This window comes from Leucopleurus acutus (genome assembly GCF_964270905.1).
Source record: "Leucopleurus acutus genome assembly, chromosome: 18".
In the NCBI taxonomy this organism is placed as follows: domain Eukaryota; kingdom Metazoa; phylum Chordata; class Mammalia; order Artiodactyla; family Delphinidae; genus Leucopleurus; species Leucopleurus acutus.
This window is the reverse complement of record NC_139160.1, coordinates 32714544-32735163: the sequence shown is the minus strand read 5'-3', so window position 1 is coordinate 32735163 and position 20620 is coordinate 32714544. Positions and strand designations below refer to the sequence as shown.

Below are 20620 nucleotides of genomic sequence, written 5' to 3'. Positions count from 1 at the left end.
AAATTGAATACATAATTTTTATATGCATGTGGAAATACAGTCTCAATAGTACCTTTTGTGTTTATTACTGAGTGATATGTAGCCTGTGGACTTTTAAAAAAGTCATTCTATTTTTTTTCTTAGAATTTTTAAAAATTTGAGGCGTTTTTCAAAAGCGAACAGTCATCAGAAACTGTCAATTTAATGGGGCTGAGTTTCACTCTGAATTTTGGTATTGTACATATATATTGGCTCATTCCTGTTTAATATACAAGAAATACCATTAATTTATTATTTCCTTTATTGGAATTGGTATCTTTGTAGGAGCCCATAGGAGGTTAGCGTTGTCAGACTTAGCAAATAAAAATATAGGACGCCCAGTAAAGTCTGGGTTTTAGACGTAGTTACGCTAAAAAATTATTTGTTGTTTTTCCAGAATTCCACATTTAACTGGGTGCCCTGTATCTAGCCACACTACAATAGGTGTCTTGATAAATCAGTTTTTAGACCTTTTAGTCCAGCATATTCTTGAAAAATTTTAAGTAGGAATTGTTATAAAATGTCTGAACAGTCATAGAATCAGAATTTCTGAGCTGCAAGAGTCTACGGTAGATTAGTTTTGATTTCTTATTGTATAATGAATGCTTATTTCTGCATAAATATATATGAATATTTTCTAGCCCTCTCTCTATATACATATATATGTGTGTATATATATATATATGTATGCATATGTGTGTGTGTGTGTGTGTATAAAATATAGACAAAGGGCTAGAGGAACAGAATGAAAAACTATGATTGGAGGTTAATGATATATAAAAGACTTTTTTTGATATTCTGATATTCCGGATGTTTCTGAAGTTTGGCTACAGTATAATAAAGATCCTTGACAGTATAAGTATTTAAAATAAAAAGACCCTACCTGCTGAGAGACATGAAAGTGAGGTATAAGTAAGGAGCATGAAGAGTAAACAAAGAATCTCTATTATTTCAATTTTATCTTTATTTTTCCATATTTTACCACTTTCAGTGTGTTCTCTAGGCTGTAAATTAATGGTGGGCATGAGACCAGGGATTTCATATGTCTTATATACCTCTCTTTACCAGGCACAGTGCTTTTAGCACATAGAAAGTGCTCAGTGAAGATTTGATTGAAACAATTTTAACCTTCTTCAGTTTTATGTTGGCTATTGCTAGAAACTAAGTTGAATTAGGAGTTTGTTTATTTGACAGGTATAGTCATACATGAAGAGCTCTGGTCTCCATCTTAATCTTTACCTATTAAATGTTTTCATTTAAAAAATGGTTATTGAACACCTGCTGTTTTCCAAGTACCAATGTTTTGTTTCCAAGTACCATCTTAGATGTGGGGCTTGAGTAAATAGCAAAGCAGGTCCAGGCCCTGTTCTGTGGAGTTTAAATGTAGGAAGAGGGTATTTTGGGGTCAACTGGGGAGCTACAGTCATTTTTCAGTTTATCTGGCAGTTACTGGGCACTGGAAATAACCATGGAATTTCAGTATAATAAGAAATAGACCCTGCCATTACCTCTTCTAATTTTTCATATTTTGAGTAGATGAACATGATAGTGAAAGAAAAACTGTGAGAGGATTTTATGTATGAATTCAGGCATATTACAATGGATATAATTATTTATTGTGATTCCATATAAAGACAGTGGGAAATAATGCTGTATGTTTCTTTCATTTGAAAGAATAAATATTTCAAAAATAAAAATTTGTGGAATTATTTCCCTGAGAGTGGCCAGTTCTGTTGAGCCAATATACGTACGATAGAATATATTATCATCAATTCACAAGTGTTGCTGTTTCCTACGAAGTAGTTTTTTTAATTGGAAAGAATAGAAAACCATATCATTGGAGAAATTTTTCTGAAATCATGGCACTTTATGTAGATAGAAAATTGAGACATGAGTATTTCTGTGCCCAGTGCTCCAATTAGAGGAATGACTTAGCTGAACATGTAAAACTTGAAGCTATTTCTGATCAAATCTTTGGACGTTGCAGTTAGTTATGATGTGTCTGCTGATAAAGTCAGTTTTCATATTTTCTTTTTTATGTACAGTATGTGACTAAATTTCAAGAGAGAAGGAATTCCAACTTTTTGTAAGCTTTTGAGATTATTATTAGATCTGTAGTATTACTGAGAAAATCAGAGTGAAATTCTTTAATGTCTGTGAATACAATTGAAAAAGAAGCAAGTGAACTAATTAATGACAGTTCTCCAATGCTGGTTTGGGATCAGGATTTATTTAAATCAAAAATCAAGGAGGGCTTCCCTGGTGGTGCAGTGGTTGAGAGTCTGGCTGCCGATGCAGGGGACACGGGTTCGTGCCCTGGTCCGGGAAGATCCCACATGCCGCGGAGCGGCTGGGCCCGTGAGCCATGGCTGCTGTCCGGAGCCTGTGCTCCGCAACGGGAGAGGCCACAGCAGTGAGAGGCCCGCGTACCGCAAAAAAAAAAATCAAGGAAAAAGTAGAGCACCCCTGCACCACCCCATCCCTGATATGCAGTATTTTAGAACCATTCACCAACCTCTGAAACTCTGCGTAACGGTTATGAGACATGTCATCCTTTGACTATCTGCATAGTGAATTATGTGAAAACCAGCGCTTTAAATACCAAATTATTGGCCTTGTTTTATAAAGACTTGATTTGAAGATCACATAGTTCTTCTGTTTGAAGTTTTATTGATTATTCAACATCAAGGACAGTTTTGAGCTTAAAGACATAGAAGCTTTATTTTTGGAACACAAGTGAAAAGACCAATTTCTTCAAATTATCAAACATAACTTTTAGTGGATCTCAACACAGTCAACAGTTATGTTTGAGCTTTCAAATACGTGGAGGTAGAAACATAAAAAGGTAGACACTAACATCATTATGATTGATATTAAGCGTTTTAGTCCATTACTCATCTTTGCATATAGCAAATTAGTTATAGAATGCATCTTCATTTGCTCAAGTTGATGTGGTCGTCAAGGATAAGATTTCTGTCTCAGAAATACCAGTCTTCTTAGATTTTTGTGTTTTGTGATATTAGGCATTATCTTTTTTTTAAAAAAATATTTATTTATTTATTTTTGCTGTGTTGGGTCTTCGTTTCTGTGCGTGGGCTTTCTCTAGTTGCGGCAAGTGGGGGCCACTCCTCATCGCGGTGCGCGGGCCTCTCACTATCGCGGCCTCTCTTGTTGCGGAGCACAGGCTCCGGACGCGCAGGCTCAGTAATTGTGGCTCACGGGGCTAGTTGCTCCGCGGCGTGTGAGATCTTCCCAGACCAGTGCTCGAACCCGTGTCCCCTGCATTGGCAGGCAGATTCTCAACCACTGCGCCACCAGGGAAGCCCTAGGCATTATCTTCCTTTACTCATGCTTAATGTGTGCATTTTGAAGTTTACAAGAGATATTTTACAATTTATCATTTTGTTAGAAGATTTCTAAGGAGGTTTTGGAACTAGATTTGATTAAGTTAACTGTAACTTCTAGAAGATCACTTTAGAAAATTTTGCAGTAAAATATATGTTTACTGCAGAGCAAGTAAGCAGCCTGTATGTGTCATTATTCCATTTAATCAGTGCTATGTTTAGAGTGTAGTTTTCCTGCATTTCTGGGCTTGAAAACATAAAGCTGGTAGGAGAGCTTATCTTTGGAGTTGCTGAATGTTTTGTGCCATGTACTGCACATGAGGATAGAGACAGGAGGCTTGTGGCAAGCAACAAGATCACTGTATTCCTTGGTGTCAACCTGATCTGAAGAGAAAAAGTCAAGACAAAAATTTGAAGTTACTAATAGTTTGACTTACTATGAAAATTATTTTTATAAAATGTTAAACATATAAAAAAAGGCTGTTTGTCATTATAGTGAAATAAGTGCCCACTCACCTACTAATGAGGCTAGCATATAGATTACTGCCTATAACTTTGAAGCTTCTATGCCTCCCTCCTTAATTCAGTGTCCCTTTTTTGCACTATTCCGTGGTGACCACTGTCCTGAATTTTGGATTTCTTTGCATTATAGATTACCATATATGTATTCCTAATATATTGCTTGGTTTTATATCTTTTTGAACATTATTTAAATGGCATCATCTTCTATGTGTTCTTTGAAGACTTGCATTTTCCTCTCAGTATTTCATATATTTATGTATGCTGTGTGCAGCTACTCACATTTTATCACAATTAATCATTTTTCATACCTTGTTCTTATATTTTAGGAACATCCATTGTAAATAATACATGGATGCTTTTAAAAAAACTTGTCTGATAATCTTTGTTCATATCAATTGTAGAAATATATTGGGATTTATATGACATTCCATTTAAAATTTTCAGTTTATGCTGCTTTTCCATGTTCCTCTTCCTCCTCCTCCTGCTCACCCCTCCCCCATTCTATTCTGTATTCTTCCTTCTTCTTCCTCAAATTCTTTTGATAGATTTAAAATTTCTCATTTCATTTTTCCTCATTTACTAATTTGGAAGACATTCTCTTTGATCTTAAAACAGAAGAGAAATTTAACATGCACACGCTTAAAAAGGAAACTGTACATGCGTGTACTTAAAAGGGACATAAAAAAGCAGTCTCTCTTCCTCTGAACCTAAAATACGTTAACACCAATCATTCTCTCTTGATTTGTATGCTAGTTCTGTGTGATATTTTAATTTTCTCTTTTTTCTTTTTTCGTATTGTAAATTAGCTATTGTTACTACTGAGATATACTACAAATATGTATTTATGTATATGTGTTTATACACATACATACTCATCCTTTTTTGGTTCTTGCACATTTTTTTCTGATTTTACTTTTTGCTCAAGTATATCATTACATTCCTGTAGTGAGAGTCCTTTGATGGTAAAACTTTGTTTTATTTGTTTGAAAGTGACTTTATTTACCTTTACTTTTGAAGAATAGTTTTCCTAAGGGCATGAAATTAAGGTTTTCTGATATCTTTTCTTAGTCCATTGAAGATATAATTTTTTCTTCTGCCTTACATTGCTGTTTTTGAGAGGTAGGCTCTTTTATCTAAAACTCATGCTCTTCTGGGTAATCTGCCTTTTCTCTCTGGTTTTATTATGTTTTGTTTTTGGTGTTCTATAGTGTGTTCTATGTGTCTAGGTGGAATTTCTTTCTTATTTGTTTTTACTAGGGATTTTTTTGGACTTCCTGAATATGATTAGTGTCTTTCATAAGTTCTGTGAAAATTTCAGCCATTAACTCTTTGAATATTGATTCCCCCCTCTCTCAGTTTTGTATGTGTTAGAGCTTCTTACTCCATACACCATTATTTCCTATCTCTTTGAAGTTTCCATCTGTTTGTCTCTCTGTACTGTATTCTGGGAATACTTTGTAATATCTTCTAGTTTCCTAATTATTTCTTCACCATTGTCTAATCTGCTATTTAATTTATAAGTTGTATTTTAAATTTCCATTATTATAATTTCATCCTCATAATATTTTTGGCTGTTTCAAAACTCTTTATCTTTTTTCATAATTTTTCATAATGCTCCTTGCTTATTTTATTTTATTTTATTATTTTATTTTTTTGGTATGCGGGCACCTCACTGTTGTGGCCTTTCCCGTTGCGGAGCACAGGCTCCAGATGCGCAGGCTCAGCGGCCATGGCTCACAGGCCCAGCTGCTCTGTGGCATGTGGGATCTTCCCGGACCGGGGCACGAACCCATGTCCTCTGCATCGGCAGGCGGACTCTCAACCACTGTGCCACCAGGGAAGCCCCTCCTTGCTTATTTTTATCCTGTTTATTATTTCTCTAAACATATTAAATATTTTATATTCTCTGTAATTTTAGTAAATAAAGGTTTCCTAGGCCTACTCCTGGTGTTGGTTATTTGTTTATTTATTTTTTTCACCTTTACTCATTTCTTGTTTCTCTGTGTGTTTTGTAATTTTAGAGTGTGACCTCCTATTCCTTGGAACTTCTTCTTTGAGATTTATTTTGAAGATATTTTGCTAGAATGAATTAATGCTTTTCTACTACTAGGAACGTAATGATCCAGGGCTGCCTTAAACTAAAATGACCAGTTTGAGGTTTTTGTTTTTTTGTTTTTTTTTCCTCCACATATGTGTGTGACTGGGTTATGAATTATCAGAAGAAATTTGCCTTGATATCCTCCTTTACGGGGCAGGTTTATTGCTAGGTCACCTTCTTACTTAAGGTGTGGCCCTTTGAGAGCCTTGCTTTTTGCCGGCGTTTCTCAGGCTTGAGGCTGTAACACTTGTTCTATTCGCTCTGCTCAGCTACCACAAAGGAGATGTTGGGTTTCCAGGGCTTCATGTTTGTCCCCCAGAGCAGATGAGGCTTGAGGCAGGCTTACCTGTCTAAATTCCTCTCTCTTTCTCTCTCTTTAAATTTTGCTTTTGAGGAGACTGTACTTTCTTGTCACCTCAGACACGATTTTAAAATCATGTCTCAGTGACTGTTGTTGGGAGGGTGGTCATGAATATCTAGTTTAATACCAGGAAAAAGAAAGTTGGATAAGAAATTTTAAATTATAAAGGCATTGTATTCTTATGTCAAAAATCTGAATTTCTTAGACGGGTATAACCAGAAAAGAAAAAGTCTTCATCTCTTTTGTCATTTGATTGTCAAAGCCTGCTGCTCAGTGGTGAACTGTTAATAGGGTCTTGTGTGCCTTTGCCCTAAATTTTTAATGCATATGTTAGTATTATGTTATTTTACCTTACTGTTGCTTGCTTTTTAAATTTTTATTTTTTAAAGATAAACCCCAGAAGTTGCAGGTTTATTGCCCTGCAGGATATTAATTAGTTTTATATTTAAATTATTGTTCTTCTTCTACTATCCTTTCTTTAAGTCATTATATATCTTCTGATGTTTTTCCAATTCTTTTTGAACCAGCCTCACCATCTTGCTGGTTCTCTCATTAATGTGGTAAGTATTTGACACTGCTGGCTTTATTTGGGTGAGCAATGTTTTTAGGCCTTCATCCTTCAACTGTGCCTGCAAAGTCCCTCCTCTTGGTCAGTGGATTCTATCAATGACATTGTGGTGGGGTAAGGGTGGTGCAGACTCTTTAGAGCACTCAAACTAAAACATCTACAAGTCAAACGTTTCTCTTCTTAAAGCTTTATTATACCATATTATGATTCTTAAAGAGTTTCTGTTCCTTTCCTTGTTCTTACCAAAGATGCGTTCCTAGGAAGAAGTTGGAGATGAAATCGGAATCAAACTGTAATGCACATATATGTATATGTGTGTATTATACATGTTGTCAGGGTCCTGAGAGGAAAACAGGAACCAGAGCGCATGCTATACGCTTTTTAAAAAAGAAGTTAATGCCAGAAATTGGTTAAATGGGTGATGGAAAGACTGAGAAACCAAATAGGGAGCAGTGAGGTAGTGGAGGTTCGCAACAGCCGGAAGTTGCTCCACCCCTGTGCTGGAGGGAAAGGCAATGCTCTGGAAGCTCACAGCCTGGTGTTGAGTGGAAGAAACTGGATCCATGGGGAAGATGCAACTGTTGCAGAGAAACTGCCAAGGGAGAGAGAGAGGCCTTGTTATTCTTTCTTCACCTTCCCTCTGGTCAAACCTAGCAGAGAGCAGTTGATTACAAAGCCTGGGAACTGCAGCCTGCAGGTTCAGCCCCTTTGAGACAAGAACAGAACAGAATAGAAGTGGGGAAGGGGAGTGAGAAGAAATGGGCTGAGTACCAGTGCATTATTTATTGGGATACATAATAGGTCAATAAGTGTTAAATTTTTGTTTCTTCCAGTTTTTAATTTCATTGGACATTTAGGTTCTTTATTTTAGTATTAGAAGATGTAAACAAAAGTGCTTTTATCATGTGCCTCAGGGCTTGAATCAGCTCAAAAACTTACTAAGATACAAAGGGTTACCCTGCTCTGAATTTCTTGAAACGACCTCTACTTAAACACAGTCAACTTGGTCAAGTGAAATAAACAGTCATCTCTCAGGTCCTGCATTTGCTTCAGCACTTTTTCAGTATCTTTCTCTTGCTTGGCCTCCCAAAGTCTTCTTTCTCTATGACTCACCCCTAAATCCCACAAAAAAGAGACCTGTTACCATTTATTCAGTTTCCTGTAATTCAACTTCTGTCCTGTTTGACATGTATACATGCAAAATACTGGGTTTTATGGTGATGCTAATTACACCGTCTTTTTGCTTTTGCATTCTGAAATACATTTAAAAAGTAGATACAGAAGCAGGGTAAGAAACAAAATCAGCTGTACTGCTGGAAAAGCTAGAGTGAAAAGCAAAACTGGGGCTTGAAGGTGAAATATACTTCTTACTTCTTCCCACTGAATCACTTATCATGTAGTAATAGATAGAGAGAATAGGTAACTGCAGGCCAGGTTCCTATGCAGGTAGGAGCGTTCTGTTTTTTTCTCCACTTACACCAATTTGATAAAGTAATTTTTCCTGGGAGATATTCCAATAACGAGGTAGAGGGAGTGACCAGAAGTAACCCCCAATGTTGCTTTATGGGGAATATAGTAGAAGACCTCTCCCTTTGTAGAAATGAGGGAAGGAGGATAATGTTCTTTAATAATATGCTCCAGTTTATTTTTATTCTCGTGGTGTTTTGGAATTTAAATTAAGACATGAGATAAAAAGTTTTTTTTAGAAAATCAGCCTTAGAAAAACTAGCAGTTTATACATATTTACAGTGATAATTTCTGAATGGGCAAGAGGAGTAAAGGTGTTCCTTGGTAATGTACATTCTTGTAGTTTTCATCTTTCCTTTTCCTTTCCTTTCTTTCTCTTTCTCTTCAGTAATGATGTCAGAAAGGTTAGTAACGTAGATGACTCTGTGTTTTCTTTCCTGTGCTGTTCAATACAGTAGCTACTAGTCACCTGTGGCTATTTAAATTTAATTAATTAAAGTTTAATGAAAAAAAGGGCAACATTTCACGTGCTCAGTAGACACATGTGGCTGTGGCTACCATATTGGACAACACATACATACCATTTCTGTTATATTTTATTATACAGTGCTGCTTAAATGCCTTGGTTCTTCTGAGTAGCTGCATATTTCTTTGATATATTTATTGCATGATTATTATTTTCTCAAAGTTATGTTCAAGACTATGAGAATACATATGAGGTTAAAGTCTTAAACACTAAAGCTTATATTTTAAAACCTCCAAGGATGAGTAGACATTCATATCAAGAGAATCAAAGAGTGATCTAAGGGAGGCTGCCTACAGCAGGGACTACAGTCTTGGTGGGATAAGGCTAATGCTAAGGGAGTGGGCTTCATACCAACTATAAAAAGTAGGAAAGGAAAGGAGAGGCTGGTCTGACAGACTGCTATAGTTTTGGTCCATGGTGGCCTTCACTTTGGCTACCTGTGGTCAGGATGAGGAAATTGGCAATATGGCACATCATAGAAGTCATAGAAACATCCCCTTTGGTAGATTAAAAATATTAGTGAGGTTCGTGTTTTTTTTTAAACAGAAATTTCCTCAGAGATGTGCTTACTTTTACCTCTTACAAGCATTTTTTCCAGGCTGTTTTCCAGTAAGAAGTCAAAGCGTAAGGTAGGATGTTAATATTCTTCTTTACCTCTTTAGACATTGCCATATATCTTGGGCTATGCCTTGCATTATTTATGTGTAAATTATCATTCAGGATTTGTAACTTTTATGACAGTATTACTTATTAAAGAAATATTTGTTGAGAATTACCTCTAATTTTAGGTCATTTTGCTTGCTGTTCTTTCCAAAGTGCTTTAAATGAGTGAAATATTAATAAAACATGCCCTGGAAGAAAATAGTTATTAATGTTTTCAAGTGAATACTAACTTGATATTTTTGAAAGGCAAGCCATTACTTTCCAATGCATTTTTCACAACAGCTCCAAAGCTGGTGTCATTTTTCTGAGAGACTCTCTAGAAGGTTGAATGTTCCCCATTGGTTGGGAGGCTTTCTCCTTTGTGTATTGTCATTCATACTGTAGCTTGGCTTTGGCTCATAGATATATTAAAATGTATTATAATTATTTGGTTTCAAAGTTAACTTTACCTGTATCTTAAAGCTTTGACTTTGAATGCAAGGTTAACAATAAAAGTAGAGTACATCGAAAATAGAGTAATTGCTTTTAACAGAGAAATACATATTTTCTGCAAATGCTGAATAAGAGCTATATAGCTCAGTTTATACTTGACATGAAAAGTCCTAGAATTGTAAAGTGCTGCCAATCTATTTTAAAATATATGTCTCCCAGTCTATTCAAAGTGAAATATAAATTGCTGTTTGAATAGCCAAGATTAATTAAAAAAAATCCTATTCAAATATAAAGTCAGTTACAATGTAACATAGAGTCTCAAATTTTTGCTTTTAAAAGCAAAGTAGTTTGATATTCAGGCATAAAAGGGAGAATATATGAATGAAAACGATTTGAAAAGATTCGATTACTGCAATTTGGGAAAAAAACCTGCTGTTAATCTTAAACAATTTCTTATGGATGTAAAGGCAAAATATAAGAAACTTTCTTCTTTTCGGTGATGATAGTCTGCGTTTTCAGAAATGTAAACCTTCTGTGTTCAAATCTATAATAGCTATCAGTATGATGTTATTTACTGAATACTTTGGTTTCTTTGGTAAAGATAAATATTTTCAGTGGAAAAATTATTTGTACTGCAGGCACTAAAGCTTCTAGTTATTTGGTATCCTACAAACGAAAATTTATATAGTTTAGTTCTGAGACTAATTTTTTGGTCTTGACATTATGTGTTGAGTATATTGCTGAGTGGCTTAAGTAAAGAATTTAAGTAAGTTGATCCTTGTCTTGATATTCTCTGACATAACTCTACATAGAGAAATATATAACTATAAATAAAGAAAGGCCTTAATATTAAAGGAGGCACAATATATTGGCAATAGAAGGAAGTTTTAATTTCTTAGATTCAGAAAATCGTATAGAGTAAAACTCAATTTTATACTGGCCACAGATTTCTGTTTATTTTGTTACAGGTGTAATATACATCAGAAAGAAATAGGTATACTTTTCATATGTTAAACATCTTTTGTATGTTAAAATTTATAAAAGGTAACAGAAAAGAAACACTCACATTAAGCTTAGAACCAGGAAGGTCACCTGGAGTGTCTCTGCAGGGCCAAAGAGAAATTAGGCTCATTTGAACAGAAGTCCAGTAACTTTGTACAGCGATGGAAATGCTCTGTGTCTATGGTGTTTCGAACTCATCACAGGTGGCTATCAAGCACTTGAAATGTGGCTACTGTGACTGAGCAATCAAATTTTAATTAATTTAAATTTAAGTATACACATGTCGCTAGTGGCTACCTATTGGACAACACAGTTGTAGAGATCAGAAATTCATGTAATTTTCTTTGTGCATTTGTTTTGAGCCTTTTCACTCTTGAGTCTAGGTATGGCTGCTTCCTCTGTCATGCTGTGAATTTCTGAGGAGGGGGACAAAATGTTCTGTTGTTGTAGAACCTTAATATGGGGCTCAGAAGAGAATATCAGAGTGCAGGTTAAATGAACTTAAATAGTAAGGAGAGAATAGGGAACTTAAAGCATGAAATGAAGTGATATGCATGAGCCTGTCTTGCTCATTCTTCAGGGTAGAAGGCCAGGTACTTTAGTGTCTATATGGACCTCCCTGTTACAAAACTAGAAGAGGTGCAAGCACTTCTCCTGGTCCTCACATTGCTCAGATTCCATTTGGAGAGAAATGCCTAACAAACACTAAAGAATACATGTACCACCAGCTCTTATCTAATTAAGTCCTTAAGTATGTGTCATGGATAACATGCCACTAGAGTACAGCCAAGGGTGTAATATTCTACCTGTGTGAGGTACCACAGTAACAAGAAGCATACTGGGGAAAGTCATAGAAAATAGAAGTAAATAAAAGATATCATCAGTTCAGTCAAGAAAAAGTATGGGACCAACAGTAAAGCATAGAGAGCTTTTAGATGCAAGCTGGTCAGAGAATGTCTGAGATGGTGAAGTTTAAGAGATCAGGAGGACAAGGAACTAGATAAGAGAAGCTTAGGCATTGGTGCTGGTCCTGGAGCATCTCCTGGGCAGCAGAGACCTGAGGTGGAGAAACAGTGGCAGGCGGATGGGGCCATCAGAGAGGTGGGCAGTGACCCGGTCATGAGGGTCTTAAAGTCATGGTAGGGAAATTGGATTTTTATTCTAAGTAAGTGGGAGGCTATTAAGGAGCTTAAAGCAGGAAGTGATGTATTCTAACTTACCTGTTTAAAAAGATCACTCCTGCTCTGTGGAGAGAATAGATTCAAGATGGGAGAGAGTGGACAGGGAGAGCAGAAGGGAGGCTGTGGAAGTAGCCACAGGAGGGATGAGGGGGCTTGGATAAGGATTGTAGTAGTGGGCGAGGAGCTGGGTGGATTTTGCAGATAAAGTGAAGTAGAAACAGTAGGACATGTTGATGGATTGGATGTGGGCTGTGAATGAAAAGGAGAACCCAAAACCTGGATTTTTGACTTGAGCAAAGAGGTCGATAGCAGTGCTGTTAACTGGTGTTGACTGAAAAAAATTTGCACAACTTAAAAGTTGAGAGTTATGTTTTATTTAGCAGACTTACTGAGGACTTAAGCCCAGGAGACAGCCTCTCAGATAGCTCTGAGGGACTGTTCGGAAGAGGTAAGGGAGGAGCCAGGATATATAGGAGCTTTTGTAAAAAAAAAAAAAAAAAACCCAGGTAGTCAGAATATCTAAAAATTACTGCTAATTAAAGAAAACCAGACATCTCAAGTTAATGAATTTAGCAGTTTTCTGTGTATGGGAAGATGCAAGAGTCTGGGCTTGTCGAAATTGTTCCTTTGTTATGCACCTTAACTATCCAGGGCCAGTATCATGTTTTTCTCCATCCTGAATCCCCTCAAGGTGCACCATTGGGGGTGGCTACAGAGGCTGATGTCTACAACATCCTTCGTGCATGGCAGGCGACATTTGTCATCCATGCTGGGAGAGAGGAAAATAATTGTTACTGATTCCATGCATTTTGGAGAAGAAAATCAAATATCTCTTTTAAACATGTTAAGTTTGATATGTCCAAGAGTTTCACAATTTGAGATATCAGGCAAGGAGCCAGATATGTGAGTCTGCAGCTCAGTGGAGAACTGTGGAGTGGAGATATGTACTGTTGTTTATATGTGGATTGTACATAAAGCTCTGAGAATGGCAGAGATCCAGGGCTGGGGTGTGTGTATCTGTGCACATGCATCTGGAAAGAGAGCAAGGTACAGAAGAGTTCCTGGAAGAAGCTCTGAGGAACTCAGCAATTATTTGTGGCCCAGAAAGGGAGGAGAAGCCAGGGAAACAGATTGAGCTCTGGCTGGTGGGGAGGAGGAAAAACCAGGAGGCTGATTTCCTGAACCTAAGAGAGGAAGAGTGTTTCAAAAGAAGGGGGTGGCAAACCACATAGAATGCTGCTGAGGTGGGGCAAGGTAATACAGTGGGAATTAGCAAGGGGAGGGCTGTTAGTGACCTTTGAGAAAAGTAATTTTGTGGAGTCTGCGTGGCAGAAGCCAGATTGAAGTGAGATGGAGTGAATGGATGAAGATGTACTGATTACACCTGTGATGAAATCATTTGAGACCTTCTGCTATAAAAGAAAGGAGAGAAATAAATGGGCAGTAACTGGAGGAATATCTGGGATCATGGGAATGAAACCCTTTGAACAAATGGAGAAACTTAAATTAGTGAGAGTTCAAACAAGGAGGAAACTTGAACTGGCCCTTGAAAGATGAAATCGTTTCATTGGTTAGAGAAGAGGTAATTCTGTGGAGGGGAGCATTATGAGTGAAGCTAGGAATGAACTTGACAGAATTAAGGGCAGATTATGGACTTAATAATTAAATTTATGGACTGATCTGATCTGTTGGACTAGTATTGGGCAGTAGTAGCAAGTATTTAGGGTGGGAACAGATGGTGGAAGGCCTGAAGTGTGATGACAATTTTTCTTTCCCCATTTGTTGGCTGTCAAATTAGTCTGTACTTAAAATGAATAATTCAGTTAATGCTTTCCTAAAGTAATGATGCATTTGATACTAAGAAATTTGCTTACTAATACTAAAATGAATAATTCAGTTACTGCTTTCCTAAAGTAATGATGCATTTGATACTAAGAAATTTGCTTACTAATACTTAAACTATTTAATAGTTTTAAACTATTGCAATTTCTGCAATATGTTACTTTTAATAGTAGGCTTAAGTTTTCATTAGAGTGCATAGTGATTATGTTATTTTAAATCTGTAGTTCTCCTGCTATCTTTTCATCTAAAGATAAAGAACTCATGTTTCTTGTATAAAGTGCTTTGTTTTTCGTCATTGCAGTTCATCTGGTTTTCTTTACATTTTATTTGGAATACTTTCTCTAGACATTTTATACCCTTGAATATGTTGTAGCTAAAAAGTAACTATGAGAATGGATTATTCAGTTTGTTACTTCATTATTTCATCTAATATTAGAGGGGGGAATAAATAGCTAGTTTTAAATACATAATTTCTTTAAAAGTCAATTCCTAGAAAATATACGTTAATGGTTGTATTTTGAAGTTTGGTAGATTTTACAATCAGAACATTATTTAGTTCCTAAATTCCCTATCCACCTGTATAATTTGGTGTCATTTTTGTGGATGGCCTGTTGAATGGGATGTAGGTGTATGTTTGTTTTGCCCTACAGAGCATGTTAATTGCTTTGTACTCTCCCCAGAACTCTTCATCTTAAGTAATTAGTCACCTTGCTAAGAGTAGGTAAAAATGAAAGCTTAAAATAAGCTATAATTATATTCGGCATTGGTGATATATTGCTCTGACATGGGAATGTAAATTGGATCTGGATATTATACATATTAAAGCTGGCCTTCTAAGTTTAAGGTCTGAAATTTGTTACTTTGTCACATGTGACCGGTGATGTATTTTTTCCTCTTTCAAGAAGCTCCTTATGTTGATTTTTAGCAAAATAACTTTGTGCTTCCCTAGGCATTCATGTAAAATTATTGATTTTCGTAATTAAAAAATGCTGTCTTACTATTAAAAATATAAATTCATGGCAGGAAAATAAACAATACACAAAAGCAAAATGAAGGAGAAATGAATAGCATCACCTACTTGGACACTGTAACTTCTTGGGTAGGAGTGGGTGTGTGTGAGGAGGTTCTCTTGTTTACCTCTATTGCTGTTTATTTGAAAAAAGTTGGTTAAAGCAGGGAATCATAAACTAAATGATTCACATATACCCTTTTTTTTTAAAAGTTCAAAACTTAAACATCCATTTTTTTCTGTAGATATTCGATGTGGAGCCCAGAGCTGTTCTTGGAGGAGACAAAGGCTGACTGCATAAACCATAGTCATGATGCGTTGTCGCCCTCATGATGGTGTTTTACTGGGGAACAGGAAAGTGGGGGCTCTACAAAGTAACCTGAGAATAGAATTCTTACTCTTTAAAAAAAAGTCTTTTTGATGATCTCTCAATATATTTACGCTTGCGTCTACATCTACTTCTATAGCACTGTTTAAATGTCATCTTTTAAAAAATGTTTCCAAAGCATTAGACTTAATTTTCATAGGAACAACAACACTTTTCCCAATGATATGTTGTCTGTTTATGTAGTTTAAATTACATAATTATAGCAATAAGTACAACTGGCAAAAATGGATTTGGAAACCAATCCATCTGATTCTTGGTGGGAGCAGAAGCATGTGGATGTATGAGAGAGTAGAACACTTGCCTGGAATGCTCATTTTGCAATGGATGTTAGCCAGTGTTTCATACATGGATTGGAAACCAGCAGGTAAATGAGTGAGCTGATTAGGTAGGAGATAATTAAGAATGTGTCTGTATAGCTCCACATACGTGACACATTTCCTATAAAGGAACAAAAACACATATTTTTGAAAAAAAGTAGAAATTACCATATTACCATATCTGCTTTTTAAACTGAAGATATGTTAGCATCTTTCCATGTGAAGATTGTAGGCATAAAATTTTCTTTGATTAAGGATTTTTTTCTAGCCCCTGCCACATTAGGTACTTACCTTACCTGCTTCTTTAGCATCCTTTGCTTACGTTTGTCCTAATGCTTGTTATACCCTATTTTAATTATTTGTTTGTTTACCTCTTCTTGTTTCTCCTTCAGACTTTTCCCATCAAATCTTTATCCCCTATTACATTTATTATGTCTATTCTAATCACCCTTTTTTTTTTTTAATTCTTCTGCAATCAGAATTTTACTATTGCAGAGTTATTTATAAACTGGTCTTGAATTCAGCTTTTAATGGTTTTCAATTTTTATTTGACCTCACTTCAGCAGTTGACCCTTGACTCTTATCTATTTTCTCTCTTCTTATGATTTGTTTTTTTTAAAAAATTATTTATTTATGAAGTATTGATTTACAATGTTGTATTAGTTTCTGGTGTATTCCTTAAGGTTTGATGTCATCTTCACTGCCTTTTCTCAGGTGCCTTGGTTGGGAGTTTCTGCCGATTCTCACATGTTAACTGTAAATGTTTCAAACTTGTGTTTCTAAGAAGATGAAGTAGATGTACTTTTACCTATTCCTCACTAAGCACAACTAAAAAAATAAGACATTGTATATGAAATAAATACAAAATGGCACGTAGGCTAGGGAACTTGGGACCCAAGGAACAACATGGTGGTGAGTTCTGTGAATTTTCTTTTTGCCTCTTCGATCCCAGATTTGGACCTAAAGAAGTCAGCAACCTAGAAATACTAATAAGCATAGACAAAATCCCAGTAAAAGGCTACTACTACTCTTAAGCCAGGGGACCATGAAAGGGGCAGCCAGCAAGACAGAAAACTGTGACAGTAACCAGTGTATGCCTACCAAATACCACAGAAGAAAAATAGTGCCCCATCCCCACCCTCACCATCAAAGCCTAGTAGGGAGCCTGGACTTAGACGCCCAGACAGCAATAGCGAGGAGCTCTTCCCTCTCCCCACTGCGATGGTGTCATAGGGCACCAAGTAGAGAGTCAAAACTTGCACCACAATCCATTGGTTAACAAGATAACCCTCCTCCCTACCTCCCTTGTTGGTGCCAGTGGAAGTTCCATGGTGAGCATAATGAGGCAGTCCTATCTTTCCCTGCCAGGGAGGTACCATGGTGGCCAGGTGGGGAGCCCATACACCCACCATGTCCACAGTAACAGGGAACCTCTCCTCAGAGATGTGAGTGGAGGCCAGGTGCAGAACCTGGACTTCTGTTCCCACCTTGCAGTCTTGATGTGCTGCCTCTCCCTCCTCTACTGGAGCAGTATCACAAGAAGCCAGCTTAAAAATAAGAGATTTAAATAGGTCCAAATTCTAGCTTGGTACCCAAAATTTCCAGGATTCAATATAAAAACCTGTCATCCCAAGAAGCAGGAAGATCTCAAACTGATAAGATAAAAAAGATAATTAATAGATGTCAGTACTGAGATGACGTAGATATTAGAATTATCTGACAAGGATTTTTAAAGCAGCCATCATAAAACTATTCTAATGAGCAATTATGCATATGCTGAAACAAAAGAGAAAATAGAAAGCTTCAGCAAGGAAATAGGAGAAACTTTATTCTTCTTCTTTTTTTTTTCCTGTATTCTTCTTTAAAGATCCAAATGGAAATTGTAGAAGTGAAAAATATGGCAACTGAAATTAAAAAAAAAAAAACTTACTGAAGGGGGCTCAATAGCAAAATGTAGGAATGAGAGGAAAGGATTGGTGAACTGCAGTATAGAATAATAAAAATTAAAAATTACCTAATCTGAACAATAGAGAGAACATAAAAAAAAAAAAAGAACAGAGCCTTAGGGGCCTATGGTACTATAACTAAAGATCTAACATTGCTGTCTTCAGAGTCCTGGAAGGATTTGAGAAAGAAAGCAGGATATCAAATTATTTGAAGAAACAATGGCTGCACACTCCCCAAATTTGGCAAAAGACATCAACCTACAGATTCAAGAAACTTGAATGAACTACAAACAGGATAAACCCAAAGAAATTCACGCTAAGACAAATCATAGTAAAACTTCTGAAAGCTAAGATTTTTTAGAGAGAAAAGTCTTGCAAGCAGCAAGAAATGACACTTTAGTTATGTGAAAAAGCAATTTGAATGACATTGGATTTCTCATCAAACTATGGAGGCCAAAAGCCTCATTAAAAGTTTTCAAATGAAGAAAAAAAAGAACAGTCAGCTCAGACTCTTACATACTGTGAAAATACCCTTCAGGAATGAAGGGTAAATCAAGACATACTTAGATGAAAGAAAACCAAGAGAATTTGTAGCCGGTAAACTTAACCTAAAAGAATGACTAAAGAACATTTTCTAAACAGAGGAAAAGATAAAAGAAGGAACCTTGGAATATTAGGAAGAAAAAAAGAACACTGTAAGTAAAGATAAGGGTATATACAATATACTTTCCTTCTCATGATTTCTGTAAATTATGTTTGATGGTGGAAGCAAAATTTATAATGCTGTCTGATGTAGTTCTGAATCCATGTAGAAGAAATACTTAAAAAACAATGATTCTATAAATGGGAAGAGTAAAGGGAGAGCTGTCATAACAATATACTACAGACTGGATGACTTAAACAACAGAAATTTATTTTCTCACAGTTCTGGAGGCTTGAAACCTTAAGATCAAGGTGCCAGCAGGGTTGGTTTCTTCTGAGGCCTCTTTCCTAGACGTGTAGACGGCCACTGTCTTACTGTGTCCACACTTGGCCTTTTCTCTGCATCCCTGGTGTCTCCTACTCTTGTAAGGACACTCATCATACTGGATCAGGGCCCTACTCTTATGACCTCAGTTAACCTTAATTAACACTTTAAAGGCCGTATCTACAAATATAGTCACATTGTGGGTTTGGGTTTCGACATATGAATTTTGAAGAATACTTTTCAGTCTGTAACAGGAGGTAAAATTTCTATAATTCACTCAAACTTGTGAAATGGTGACACCAATAAACTGTGACATATTATGACATAATATCTAGAACAAACACTGAATAGGCCATACAAAGAGATATACATGAAAAACACATTAGGTAAATCAAAATGGAATTCTAAAACATGTTGAAGTAAACCATGGGAAGTCAGGAAAAAGAAGATAAAGTGAACAAACAAAAACCAAAAAAAAAAAAGGTTGACTGAAACCTTAACATATTAATAATTACATTAGGTGTAAATGGTTATATGCTAATTAAAGGAGATTTGCAGACTGGATTAAAAATATCACTAGGTATATATTTTCTATTAGAAATTTACTTCAAATATATTGATATAGGCAAATGGAAAGTAAAAGCATAATAGACATATATACAAATGTTAATCAAAAGAAAGCAGTTGTGGCTATTTTTAATATAATTTAGACCTCAGAGTAAAGAAGTAAAAGAGATTGATTCTATATCAAAAGCTCAATCCTAAATGTGTATGTGTCAAATCACAGATATGCAAAACACATGAAACAAGAAATAATAGAACTGAAAGGAAAAATAGATAAATCCACAATTAGATATGGAGACTTAACAACTAAGTCAACAATTGATACAACATGTGGACAGAAAATCACTAAGGGTATAAAAAATTCAACACCACCATCAAGCAAAAGCATATATTTATAGAAGAATCCATCCAATGATAAAAGAATACACATTCTTTTCTTATTACCACAGAACATATACCGAGACAGACCATATCCTGGGCTACAGAGCAAACCTCATCAAATTTAAAAGAATTGAAATCATACTAAATGTGTTCTCTCACCAAAATGGACTCAAACTAGAAATCACTAACAGAAAGATAACAGGAAGACTTCTGAACATTTGGAAAGTAAACAACACACTTCTATCTAGTCCTTGGGTCAAAGAAGAAGTCTCTAAAGAAACAAAAAATATACCAAGCATAATGAAAATGAGAATACCACATTTCAAAATTTGTGGGACACATCTAAAGCAGTACTGTAGCACTAAACACATACATTAGAAAAGAGGAAAAGGCTCACATTAGTAATTTCAGTTATCACCTTAAGAATCTAAAAAAAATAGGGAATTCCCTGGTGGTCCAGTGGTTAGGACTCCGTGCTCTCACTGCCGAGGCCTTGGGTTCAATCCCTGGTCAGGGAACTAAGATCCCGCAAGCTGTGTGGTGCCGCCAAAAAAAAAGAATCTTAAAAAAAAAAGAAAAGAAAGTAAGCCCAAAGCAAGCAGAAGGAGGGAAATAATAAACAGCAGAAATCAATTAAATTGAAACCAGAAAAACAATAGAGTAAATCAGTGAATCAAGGAGCTGGCTCTTTGGAGAGATTAATAAAATTGACAAGCCTTTGTTAATATTGATGAGGAAAAAAAGAGAAGACACAAGTTACCAATATCAGGAATGAAACAGAGAATATCACTATAGACCCTACATCAAGACGGTAATAAGGGAATGCTACAAACAACTGTAAACACACAAAATTGACAACTTAGATGAAAAAGACCAATTCTTTGAAAAGCATAAAATACTACAACATTCCCAATATGAGATAGAAAATTTGAATAGTCCTCTATTAAGGAAATTGAATTACTAATTTGAAACTCCTTGAAAGATCAAGTACAGATGATTTCACTAGAGAATTTTACCAAATATT

At 35.9% G+C, this 20620-nt stretch overlaps 1 protein-coding gene across 4 annotated transcripts in view; it reads left to right on the top strand.

Moving 5' to 3' along the window:
* DIAPH3 (diaphanous related formin 3) overlaps positions 1 to 20620 on the top strand; it is a gene marked incomplete at both ends in the record, with an annotated part of 563043 nt that overhangs the window by 133810 nt on the left and 408613 nt on the right. The gene's annotated exons all lie outside the window — the stretch shown is intronic.